Here is a 12433-nt window from a genome sequence, read left to right as displayed (position 1 = left end):
TCTAGTTTCGAGAAGAATGCTGGTGCAATTTTGATTGGGATTGCATTGAATGTGTAGATAGCTTTGGGTAGTATTGACATTTTGACAATATTTATTTTTCCAATCCATAGGCAGGGAATGTCTTTCCATTTCTTTAAATCTTCTTCAATTTCCTTCATAAACTTTCTATAGTTTTCAGCATACAGATCCTTTACATCTTTGGTTAGATTTATTCCTAGGTATTTCATGCTTCTTGGTGCAATTGTGAATGGGATCAGTTTCTTTCTTTGTCTTTCTGTTGCTTCATTGTTAGTGTATAAGAATGCAACTGATTTCTGTACATTGATTTTGTATCCTGCAACTTTGCTGAATTCCTGTATCAGTTCTAGCAGACTTTTGGTGGAGTCTATTGGATTTTCCATGTATAATATCATGTCATCTGCAAAAAGCGAAAGCTTGACTTCATCTTTGCCAATTTTGATGCCTTTGATTTCCTTTTGTTGTCTGATTGCTGATGCTAGAACTTCCAGCACTATGTTAAACAGCATCGGTGAGTGTGGGCATCCCTGTCGTGTTCCTGATCTCAGGGAAAAAGCTCTCAGTTTTTCCCCGTTGAGGATGATGTTAGCTGTGGGCTTTTCATAAATGACTTTTATGATCTTTAAGTATGTTCCTTCTATCCCGACTTTCTCAAGGGTTTTTATTAAGAAAGGGTGCTGGATTTTGTCAAAGGCCTTTTCTGCATCGATTGACAGGATCATATGGTTCTTCTCTTTTTTTTTTGTTAATGTGATGTATCACGTTGATTGATTTGCGAATGTTGAACCAGCCCTGCATCCCAGGAATGAATCCCACTTGATCATAGTGAATAATTCTTTTTATATGCCGTTGATTCGATTTGCTAGTATCTTATTGAGAACTTTTGCATCCATATTCATCAGGGATATTGGCCTGTAGTTCTCTTTTTTTACTGGGTCTCTGTCTGGTTTAGGAATCAAAGTAATACTGGCTTCATAGAATGAGTCTGGAAGTTTTCCTTCCCTTTGTATTTCTTGGAATAGCTTGAGAAGGATAGGTATTATCTCTGCTTTAAACGTCTGGTAGAACTCCCCTGGGAAGCCATCTGGTCCTGGACTCTTATTTGTTGGGAGATTTTTCATAACCGATTCAATTTCTTCGCTGGTTATGGGTCTGTTCAAGCTTTCTATTTCCTCCTGATTGAGTTTTGGAAGCGTGTGGGTGTTCAGGAATTTGTCCATTTCTTCCAGGTTGTCCAATTTGTTGGCATATAATTTTTCATAGTATTCCCTGATAATTGTTTGTATCTCTGAGGGATTGGTTGTAATAATTCCATTTTCATTCATGATTTTATCTATTTGGGTCATCTCCCTTTTCTTTTTGAGAAGCCTGGCTAGAGGTTTGTCAATTTTGTTTATTTTTTCAAAAAACCAACTCTTGGTTTCGTTGATCTGCTCTACAGTTTTTTTAGATTCTATATTGTTTATTTCTGCTCTGATCTTTATTATTTCTCTTCTTCTGCTGGGTTTAGGCTGCCTTTGCTGTTCTGCTTCTAGTTCCTTTAGGTGTGCTGTTAGATTTTGTATTTGGGATTTTTCTTGTTTCTTGAGATAGGCCTGGATTGCAATGTATTTTCCTCTCAGGACTGCCTTTGCTGCATCCCAAAGCGTTTGGATTGTTGTATTTTCCTTTTCGTTTGTTTCCATATATTTTTTAATTTCTTCTCTAATTGCCTGGTTGACCCACTCATTCGTTAGTAGGGTGTTCTTTAACCTCCATGCTTTTGGAGGTTTTCCAGACTTTTTTCTGTGGTTGATTTCAAGCTTCATAGCATTGTGGTCTGAAAGTAAGCATGGTATAATTTCAATTCTTGTAAACTTATGAAGGGCTGTTTTGTGACCCAGTATATGATCTATCTTGGAGAATGTTCCATGTGCACTCGAGAAGAAAGTATATTCTGTTGCTTTGGGATGCAGAGTTCTAAATATATCTGTCAAGTCCATCTGATCCAATGTCTCATTCAGGGCCCTTGTTTCTTCATTGACCGTGTGTCTAGATGATCTATCCATTTCTGTAAGTGGGGTGTTAAAGTCCCCTGCAATTACCACATTCTTCTCAATAAGGTTGCTTATGTTTGTGAGTAATTGTTTTATATATTTGGGGGCTCCGGTATTCGGTGCATAGACATTTATAATTGTTAGCTCTTCCTGATGGATAGACCCTGTAACTATTATATAATGTCCTTCTTCATCTCTTGTTACAGCCTTTAATTTAAAGTCTAGTTTGTCTGATATAAGTATGGCTACTCCAGCCTCTTTTGGCTTCCAGTCACATGATAAATAGTTCTCCATCCCCTCACTCTCAATCTAAAGGTGTCCTCAGGTCTAAAATGAGTCTCTTGTAGACAGCAAATAGATGGGTCTTGGTTTTTTATCCATTCTGATACCCTATGTCTTTTGGTTGGCGCATTTAATCCATTTACATTCAGTGTTATTATAGAAAGATACGGGTTTAGAGTCATTGTGATGTCTGTATGTTTTATGCTTGTAGTGAAGTCTCTGGGACTTTGTCTCACAGGGTTCCCCTTAGGATCTCTTGTAGGGCTGGTTTAGTGGTGACAAATTCCTTCAGTTTTTGTTTGTTTGGGAAGACCTTTATCTCTCCTTCTATTCTAAATGACAGACTTGCTGGATAAAGGATTCTTGGCTGCATATTTTTTCTGTCTAGCACCCTGAAAATCTCGTGCCAATTCTTTCTGGCCTGCCAAGTTTCAAAAGAGAGATCAGTCACGAGTCTTATAGGTCTCCCTTTATATGTGAGGGCACGTTTACCCCTTGCTGCTTTCAGAATTTTCTCTTTATCCTTGTATTTTGCCAGTTTCAATATGATATGTCGTGCAGAAGATCGATTCCAGTTACGTCTGAAGGGAGTTCTCTGTGCCTCTTGGATTTCAATGCCTTTTTCCTTCCCCAGTTCAGGGAAGTTCTCAGCTATTATTTCTTCAAATACCCCTTCAGCACCTTTCCCTCTCTCTTCCTCCTCTGGGATACCAATTATGCGTATATTATTTCTTTTTAGTGTATCACTTAGTTCTCTAATTTTCCCCTCATACTCCTGGATTTTTGTATCTCTCTTTTTCTCAGCTTCCTCTTTTTCCATAACTTTATCTTCTAGTTCACCTATTCTCTCCTCTGCCTCTTCAAGCCGAGCTGTGGTGGTTTCCATTTTGTTATGCATTTCGTTTAAAGCGTTTTTCAGCTCCTCGTGACTGTTCCTTAGTCCCTTGATCTCTGTAGCAAGAGATTCTCTGCTGTCCTGTATACTGTTTTCAAGCCCAGCGATTAATTTTATGACTATTATTCTAAATTCACTTTCTGTTATGTTATTTAAGTCCTTTTTGATCAGCTCATTAGCTGTTGTTATTTCCTGGAGATTCTTCTGAGGGGAATTCTTCCGCTTGGTCATTTTGGATAGTCCCTGGCGTGGTGAGGACCTGCAGGGCACTTCCCCTGTGCTGTGGTGTATAACTGGAGTTGGTGGGCGGGGCCACAGTCAGACCTGATGTCTGCCCCCAGCCCACCGCTGGGGCCACAGTCAGACTGGTGTGTGCCTTCTCTTCCCCTCTCCTAGGGGCGGGATTCACTGTGGGGTGGTGTGGCTCCTCTGGGCTACTTGGACCCTGCCAGGCTTGTGATGCTGGGGATCTGGCGTATTAGCTGTGGTGGGTAGGCAAGGTGCAAGGGGGCAGGAGGGGCAGGCTTAGCTCGCTTCTCCTTAGGTGATCCACTTCAGGAGGGGCCCTGTGGCAGCGGGAGGGAGTCAGATCCGCTGCCGGAGGTTTGGCTCTGCAGAAGCGCAGAGTTGGGTGTTTGCGCGGAGCGAGCAAGTTCCCTGGCAGGAACTGGTTCTCTTTGGGATTTTGGCTGGGGGATGGGCGGGGGAGATGGCGCTGGCGAGCGCCTTTGTTCCCCACCAAACTGAGCTCTGTTGTCAGGGGGCTCAGCAGCTCTCCCTCCCTTTGTCCTCCAGCCTTCCCGCTTTCCGAGCAGAGCTGTTAACTTATGACCTCCCAGACGCTAAGTCGCGCTTGTTGTGGGAACACAGTCCGTCAGGCCCCTCCGCTTTTGCAAGCCAGACTCGGGGGCTCTGCTTGGCCGGCGAGCCGCCCCTCCGCCCCGGCTCCCTCCCGCCAGTCCGTGGAGCGCGCACCGCCTCGCCGCCCTTCCTACCCTCTTCCGTGGGCCTCTCGTCTGCGTTTGGCTCCGGCGACTCTGTTCTGCTAATCCTCTGGCGGTTTTCTGGGTTATTTAGGCAGGTGTAGATGGAATCTAAGTGATCAGCAGGACGTGCGGTGAGCCCAGCGTCCTCCTAAGCCGCCATCTTGCCCTTATCGTCTAATTATATAAACATTTATTTGACATTTATTTCACGTCTGTTCCTCCTAATTGACTTATCTCTTTGTGGCCAGGGTATATTTTATGTATATCTTGATGTTCCCTGATGCTTTCACCCATTTGATCCTCAATAAATATTTGCTGGATAAGTATAAATGATCTTTCTTAACTAGAGGCTAAAGGAATGAAGGACCAAAATGAAATATATTAGGATAACTGCTACATGTGGGTGACTCAAGCTGGCAATGATACCTCAAACCTTGGCTTACTATACAATCCATATGAGTGAGGGAATCTCAGAAAGTGCATGTTAGTTATAAGTGGAAACATTTAAGTAAGAAGAGACACATTTAGATATAATTGGTGCCTGGCTATCACTCTGTGTGAGGATTAAAGCAATATTATTGAAGATAACTTGTTGATATTATTTAAAGAAACTTAACATTCGAAGGTGTTAAAAGGTACATTGCAAATAAACATAAATTTAACACACATGATTTGCTTTTATACCAATTCCTGATCACTAGGGAATTTATACTATCCCATAAAGTGGTATACAGGCCAGTTGTTTATTATACTGCTTTGTTTGCCTTGTTCTCTTCTTGTCCTCTCTTGCTCTCACATATGTTGCAAAAGTCTCCTGGATATCTTTTGTATATGATCAGTATCAACCATTGTTGCCTCTCTTTTCTAAACATGCTTTACCTCTCATTCTTGCTTTCATGCTTTTCTCCATTCCTCTCTTTTTCTTGCACATATTGTGTGTGTGTGTGTGTGTGTGTGCGTGTGTGTGTGTGTGTGCGTGTGTCTCCACATCTGTCTCCCATATGCCTTTCTTACCTCTAGCCTCACAATCCATAAACTGCTGCACATGCCTGATGCATTTCTGAGCTGCTACTTCTGTGACCACTTTTGTTGAGCTTTGGAATATATTCCCCTGGGTTTAATTCTATCTTTGTAGATTGAATTCCTTGCTTAGTTTAGCTTCCATCTCTATGTCACCTATTAACAATTAAGTGATAAATATATCACAGAAAAATTTAGTTTTGAAGTAAATGGATGTAGAATAATAGTCTAAATAGTGGAGAATACAGAGCAAGTTCTAAATGCAGTTATCACACTAGAAGAAAATAAAAATCTTACAAGCATTTGATTAAATGGTTATTACATTCATGTTTGGGAGACACTCACCACCAATATCAAGGAGGCCACATTTGTGTACAGGTGTTAGAACATGTCTTCGTGCCAGCTGCCAGATTTGTCTTTCTGTAATGTTAGTCATTCTATTTCTCTTAAGAAAATCAGAATAACCCCCACTTCCCAAGTCAAATACCTTGGCTGAAATGCAAAGCTTTGCCTTCTCTCCTATTAGGTATATACACTTCCACTCTCTTGGACTGCCCCACCCCGACTCAGGTCCCCTATTGCTACAGCTTAGTTGATTAGCTCCTAAACACACATATACTCCTTGCTTCCATGTTATTGCTTCAGAAGATAATCAATTATTGCAAACAAAAATTTCTTTTAAGGATACATATTTTTATGTAATAGTATAACATTTTTATTTTACATAGAGGAACCTAGGATAGAATTTGACATTTTCAATATTACAAAACTTGAGCAACACTTGTTTTTTTCTCCTGCTTGGAATACCAGTTGTTGTTTGTTGTTGTTGTTTGTTTTAACCCTGCCTACCTAGTAAACACAAATTAATCCAAACTTTAGGTCCAGGCCTAACTCACGAATGAGGATAATAGTAACTCAGGGCATAGTGTGCTCTTGATGATAATATTTCTGCTTTTCATCCTTTCTGTCGCTTATGGTATCCTATATGATCATATATCATTTTAATATACACTGAAACTCAGTGAATGAATGAAAGATCATATCATTAACTTGGAGGCCTCTATCTTAAAATTAAATTATTAAATGGAATTTGTTAAAAAAAAAAATCATCCACACATGATTTATGAAAATCCGTGAACTCATAGATAAGACAGTTTTCCCTTCCTAATATAGGATGGTGTGATCCAATCAGGGCAGGTCCTGAATAGAACAGAAAGGGGGAGGAAAGAATGATTCAATCCTTCCTGCCTGATTTTTTGAGCTAGGATATCAATTGATTTTTTACACCAACTTTCTAGGACATCCAGCTTGTAAAAGGCAGATTGGGGGACTTACCAGCCTCCATATATAATCCTCAGCCCCCAGTACATATCCTATTGCTTCTGTTTCTCTGGACAACTCTGACTTATACAATGGTATTGCCAAGGTCTTAAGTATATCTTGAGATTTAAGCAGGTATTATTAAATAGTAAAATATTAACAGTTTATCAAGGAAACATCTTATCCATCTTAATGTTCTTCACTGATGATATATAATAGGAACAATAGGGTTTTCAGGTATTTACCAAGGTGTGCCATTAGGGCTATACCTCAGGCACTATATATATGACAAGAATGAAGTCCGTCCAATCCCCCAATCCCAGTCTCAGGTACACGGGATTATTGTGACTTTCTGATACTAGTGTTTCCTCCCTGATGCTTTGTTAGTGGACTTTGGGAATGATTACTCCGGAGGCTATACCCAGAAGGACTACAAAGCCCAGTCGAATACTTTAATGAATCCTTAAGTGTTAAGTGAGACTTACTCAACTGAATTCCTATAGTGCAAATGATTTAGTCATTTTGAGGGGCCTTAAAAAAAGAATAGGAGCGTGTCCCAGTCCCATTATGCTGAATTGCTTCCTTACCTACAGCTTCAGAGCATTCTGGTTTTGGCTCTTTCCCAGCTGTAGTCACATTGTATTATTCTATGTCATTATGTCAGTGATACTACGTTTGAGCTATTGAGTTTTTTAATTCTTAAAGGAACAGATTATTTTTTTTAAAGACAAGGGGCCCCTGTGTGGCTCAGTTGGTTGAGCGTCCAACTTTGGCTTAGGTCATGATCTAATGTTTGTGGTTTCAAGCCCCACGTTGGGCTTCATGCTGATAGCGTGAAGCCTGCTTCAGATTCTGTGTCTCCCTCTCTCTGCCCCTCCCCTGCTTGCACTCTGTCTCTGTCTCTCTCTCCCTCAAAAATAAATATAAACATTAAAATAAACACTTTAAATAAATAAATAAATAAATAATAAGAGGATAGTATTTACCTTTAAAATACTATATTGATATTGAAAATAAATAATACTGACATGTTTAATACAAAAGTGAATGTTGGCCTCTCTTTTCCCCTTCACCAATAACCAAGGATAATCTCCATTGACCATTTGAAATATTTGATTCCATGAATCTCTCTCTTAACATACACACAGACACATACACTACACACACACACGTTTCGTTTGAATTAGTTTTTTTAGAATTGAAATAATTCTATATGCACTGTTATTCAGCTGTCTTTTGCAACAAATCAAATATAAAATGTGTATCACTGCATATACATCCACATTATTCCCTTTGGTTGCATGATGTACATTCCATAAACAGATTTTGCTTTTATTTTAAGCAAAATCCCTCCTCTACTGAGGTTTAGGTGGTGCAGGTAGTGATTCACATTGTGCAGAAATGGGAGTATCATGAGGTTAGAACATGTACAGAATCATTGGCAGTGGTGAATTAGGGCTGGTTAGGAGACTGACAGGAAAAGATTGAAAGACCAGAGTCCAGGAGATCTGGGGTGGTAGAATTATACCGGTATATATCTTGAAGATCTTTGCATCACATGTTAGTGCCCACCAGAGAGTATCCACCACGGAAATGCAGCCAACCTTATAGAAAAGCATGACCAGTTATCAGTCATCCTCTGTTTTCAGCCATCACAGTGCTTGAACAATGGGTACATGAACTTGGAGGCCATAGAGGATGCAAGGGTTTGACAAAGGTCGAACACTATGGAATCCCACATAGCTAAGACTGATCTAGCTACTGCCACCGCTAAATGTCAGACTTCCTAGCAATAGAGACTAATGTTGAGGATTGGATATGGCATCATTTCTCATGGTTACCAACCAACCACTTCATGACAAGTTGACCACATTTGTCCTTTGAATCCTGCAATAGGGGCCAGTTTGATCTTTACAATTTTTGTCTACTAGTTTCTGGCTTGTCTAGTTTCTGACACTATGTCTGAGGCACAGAATATTTTAATGTCATTAAATCTAACTTATCAATTGCTTCTTCTTAGATAATGGTTTAGCATTATAGTCAAATGTAGGCTAAAAGTCCGTGCTTCAAGATTGTAATTTGAATCTACACACACACACACACAAAATAAACACAAAAACCAGTAAAGGTAATTTTGTAATTATAAAAGACAGTTTAAATGTATATTTTATCTCTTTTCTCCTCTTAACAGTCTTAAAAAGCAATTTTATAAAGTAACATGCATGCAATCCACTGCTGGCCTTATAACATATAGAAATACAATGTGTGTATAATATATTTGAGAGTACAGCACAAAGGAGGTAGGCAGATGCAATGCTGTATTCTTAGAAATGTTGGGGCCCCTGCGTGACTCACTTGGTTAAGCTTCTGACTTCGGCTCAGGTCATGATCTCACAGCTTGTGAGTTCAAGCCCCGTGTTGGGCTCTGTGCTGAAAGCTCAGAGCCTGAAACCTGCTTTGGATTCTGTGTCTCCTTGTCTCTGCCCTCCACTACTCGGTCTCTCTCTCAAAAATAAACAAACATTAAAAAATTTTTTTAATAAAAAAGAAATGTGGACAGATGCAGGGTGCCTGCACTTTGGCTCAGGTCATGATCTCATGTTTCATGAATTCCAGCCCCAAATGGGCTCACTGCTATCAGTGCAGAGCCCATTTCTGATCCTCTGTCCCCCTCTCTTTCAGCCCCTCCTCCGCTGGTGCTTTCTCTCTCTCTCTCTCTCTCTCTGAAAAGTAAATAATTAAAAAAACATAAAAGAAAGAAATGTTGACAGATGGTAAATTAATAATTAAAACAATAAATTTTGGCATTGTGACATTAATGGATGTATTGTATATAACAATACCACAAATAAAGGGGAAATGGAAGACAGCTATATTGGAGTAATAGCTTAAATAGTCCTATATATCACTGAAATTAAGCTAGTGTACATGTGAAGCTGATTTTGGCAAGATGATTTTGGTAAGCCCTATTATAATCACTGAGGAAAACCATCATAAATATATAGTGAAAAAGTCATTAAAGAAATTAAAATGCTATGTAGGGCAATATTAATTTAAAGCAAAAGAAAGTAGCAAAAGAACCAACAGAGAAATTTAAAAATAAAACATGAGATCTGAAAACAAAAAATTAAATGGCAGATGTAAATCCACCTTACCATTCTCAATATTACCATTGAATGTAATGGAAAATGGATTGAGCATTCCAATCAAAAACCAGTTTGTCAGACTAGATAATAAAACATGAGCCAACCATGTACTTTCTGTAGGGGACATATACAAATGGATTGAAAGTAAAAGAATGGAAAACAAAATATGCAAATAGCAACTACAACAAAGCTGGCTATACTACATCAGAAAAAAATAGACTTTGAAACCAAAACAAAGAACAAAAAACCAAACCAGATAGTATATAGTACAGTAGACTATACTATATACTATAGTATAGTAAAAAAAGATACTATATTATAAGTAAAAAGGTCCATTTTATAATGATAAAAGGGATCAATCCACCAGGAAAGTCTAACAATGATAGGCATATACATACATAATAACAGATCAGCAACATATATGAAGCAAAAATTGGCAGAAATGAAGGGAGGAATAAACAGAAGCTTAAGATTTTAATACCCCACTTTCTCACTATCAATGATGAACAGAACAACAAACTGGACAGAAGATCCAACAAGGATATGGAAGTATATATATATATATATAATATTAATTATTAATTAATTCTAATAAATAAATTTATTAGTTAATAAACATTAATATATTAATAATATAAATATATTAATATAATATAATTTTATATATTATATATTATATTATATAATATATATAATATAGTATATAATATAACATATAATAATATATAATTATATTATATAATATATAATTATATATATAATAATATATAATATATAATAATATATAATATATAATATAATTTGTATATATAAAATATTATATATATATTTATATATATATTCATACATTCAAAATGATAGAAATAACACAATGTTCTGTGACCGCACAAAAATATTTAATATATATATATGAATGTATTTTCATAATAACCAGAAGGTGGCAACAAATTAAATGTTCATCAACTGTCTGAATGGTAAACAAAAAATGTATGATATACATTGTAGTGAGTTTGAGGATCTGGGGAGTGACTAAGGAAAAGCCTTGACTATGAGATGGCAGTGACACAGTGAGGTTTCTCAGGCAGAACTTGGACAGGTTGTTGGTAGAGGAAGTCCCACACAGCAGGAGATCTTCCAGGGGTGGTTGTCAGGGCCACCACCCCAAGGAGAAAAGGGCAAAGGAACTCCTGGGATACAGGGAAATTGGAGAGAGGACACGTGTTTCTTGATAATATTTTTCAGCGACATGGAAGGTAGTGTCTGAACCAGAAGTAGTTCAAAGTCTTTTATAGCCCTAGACTTTGTCTTATCTATAGCTAGCAGAAATCAAATACAGTTTTGTGAAATATGCAAATCAAGAAGTCTCTATATGGTTATAATTGTATTTATTTGGGATGTATTTAAAACATTTGGATGTGTAAATATTTCTTTTATCTGGTGCCAGTGGGCTTGAGCTCAAAGTCCTACATGCTGTGTGCAAGGGCTATCCTTTACCCATTTATATAACAACATAAAATGAAATATCATTCAACCATAAAAAGTACTGAAGTTCCGATATATGTTACATCATTATGCTAAGTGAAAGAAATCAACCACAAAATACCACATACTACATTATTACATTTATAGGCAAGTGCAGAATATGGAACTCTACTGAGCTAGAAAGTATATTAGTAGTTACTCCATGGAGGATATGGGATGGAAGTGATAGCTGCAGAGTATGAAATTTCTTTTTGAGATGAGAAAAATTGACTGCTTTGATGGTTACATATACCTTTAAGTATATTTTAAAATTTATAAAAGTACACATTGAACTGTGTACTTTAAATGGATGAATTGTATGGTATGTGACATATCTTAGAAAGTTAATATTAAAAGATATACTTAGCAAATTATACATTTATGGAATAGAGAAAGATATACCATGCTAACACTAATCAAAAGAAAGCTAGAGAAGCTATATTAATTTCATAAAAGACATACTTTAAAATGAGAAAAATTATCAAGGATAAATAAAACGCATTATATTTTGATAAAGTGATTTCCAAAAGACATAACAAATCTTAATGTCTATGCACCTAACAACAGAGAATCAAAATACTCATGATAAAAATGATAGAATGACAAGGAGAAATAGACAAATCCACTATGATATTTTGAGACTTTAATAGCTCTCTTTCAGTAACTGACGGATCAAAAGCCATCTTGAAACCTAAATTTTCTTCAGAAATGGAGGACCTTCCAAAAATATAATAAACAACTTCATTAGATTGTTGATTTGATGACTCTTAGTTTCACATTTATTGCTAGTTATTAAAAGATAAGTTATATATTTCTGCTAAGAATAGCTTAACCTGGGTTTAGTGACCATATTCCCTAGTATGTCAACATACATACAAAACAAAATCATGCCTTTATTCTCTATGCTGAAAATACAGGATTTGCACATATATTTTTCTAAACAACAAGCATTTATTTCTCAGTTCTGAAGGCTGTTAGTCCAAGATAAAGGTGCCTACAGATTTGGTGTCTGGTGAAAGCCCACATCCTGGTTCATAGATGACCCTCCTTTCACTGTGCCCTCACACGGCTGAAGGGGCAATGGAGCTCTGTAGCCCTTTTATAAGACCACTAATCCCACTTATGGGGGCTCCACCTTCATGACCTAATCACCTCCCAAAGGCCTTAACTTTTTTTTTTTTTTTTTTTGTAATTCCAGTGTAGTTAACA

Source organism: Prionailurus viverrinus, chromosome D1 (assembly GCF_022837055.1).
Source record: "Prionailurus viverrinus isolate Anna chromosome D1, UM_Priviv_1.0, whole genome shotgun sequence".
In the NCBI taxonomy this organism is placed as follows: Eukaryota; Metazoa; Chordata; class Mammalia; order Carnivora; family Felidae; genus Prionailurus; species Prionailurus viverrinus.
Note: the sequence above shows the minus strand (reverse complement) of the source record.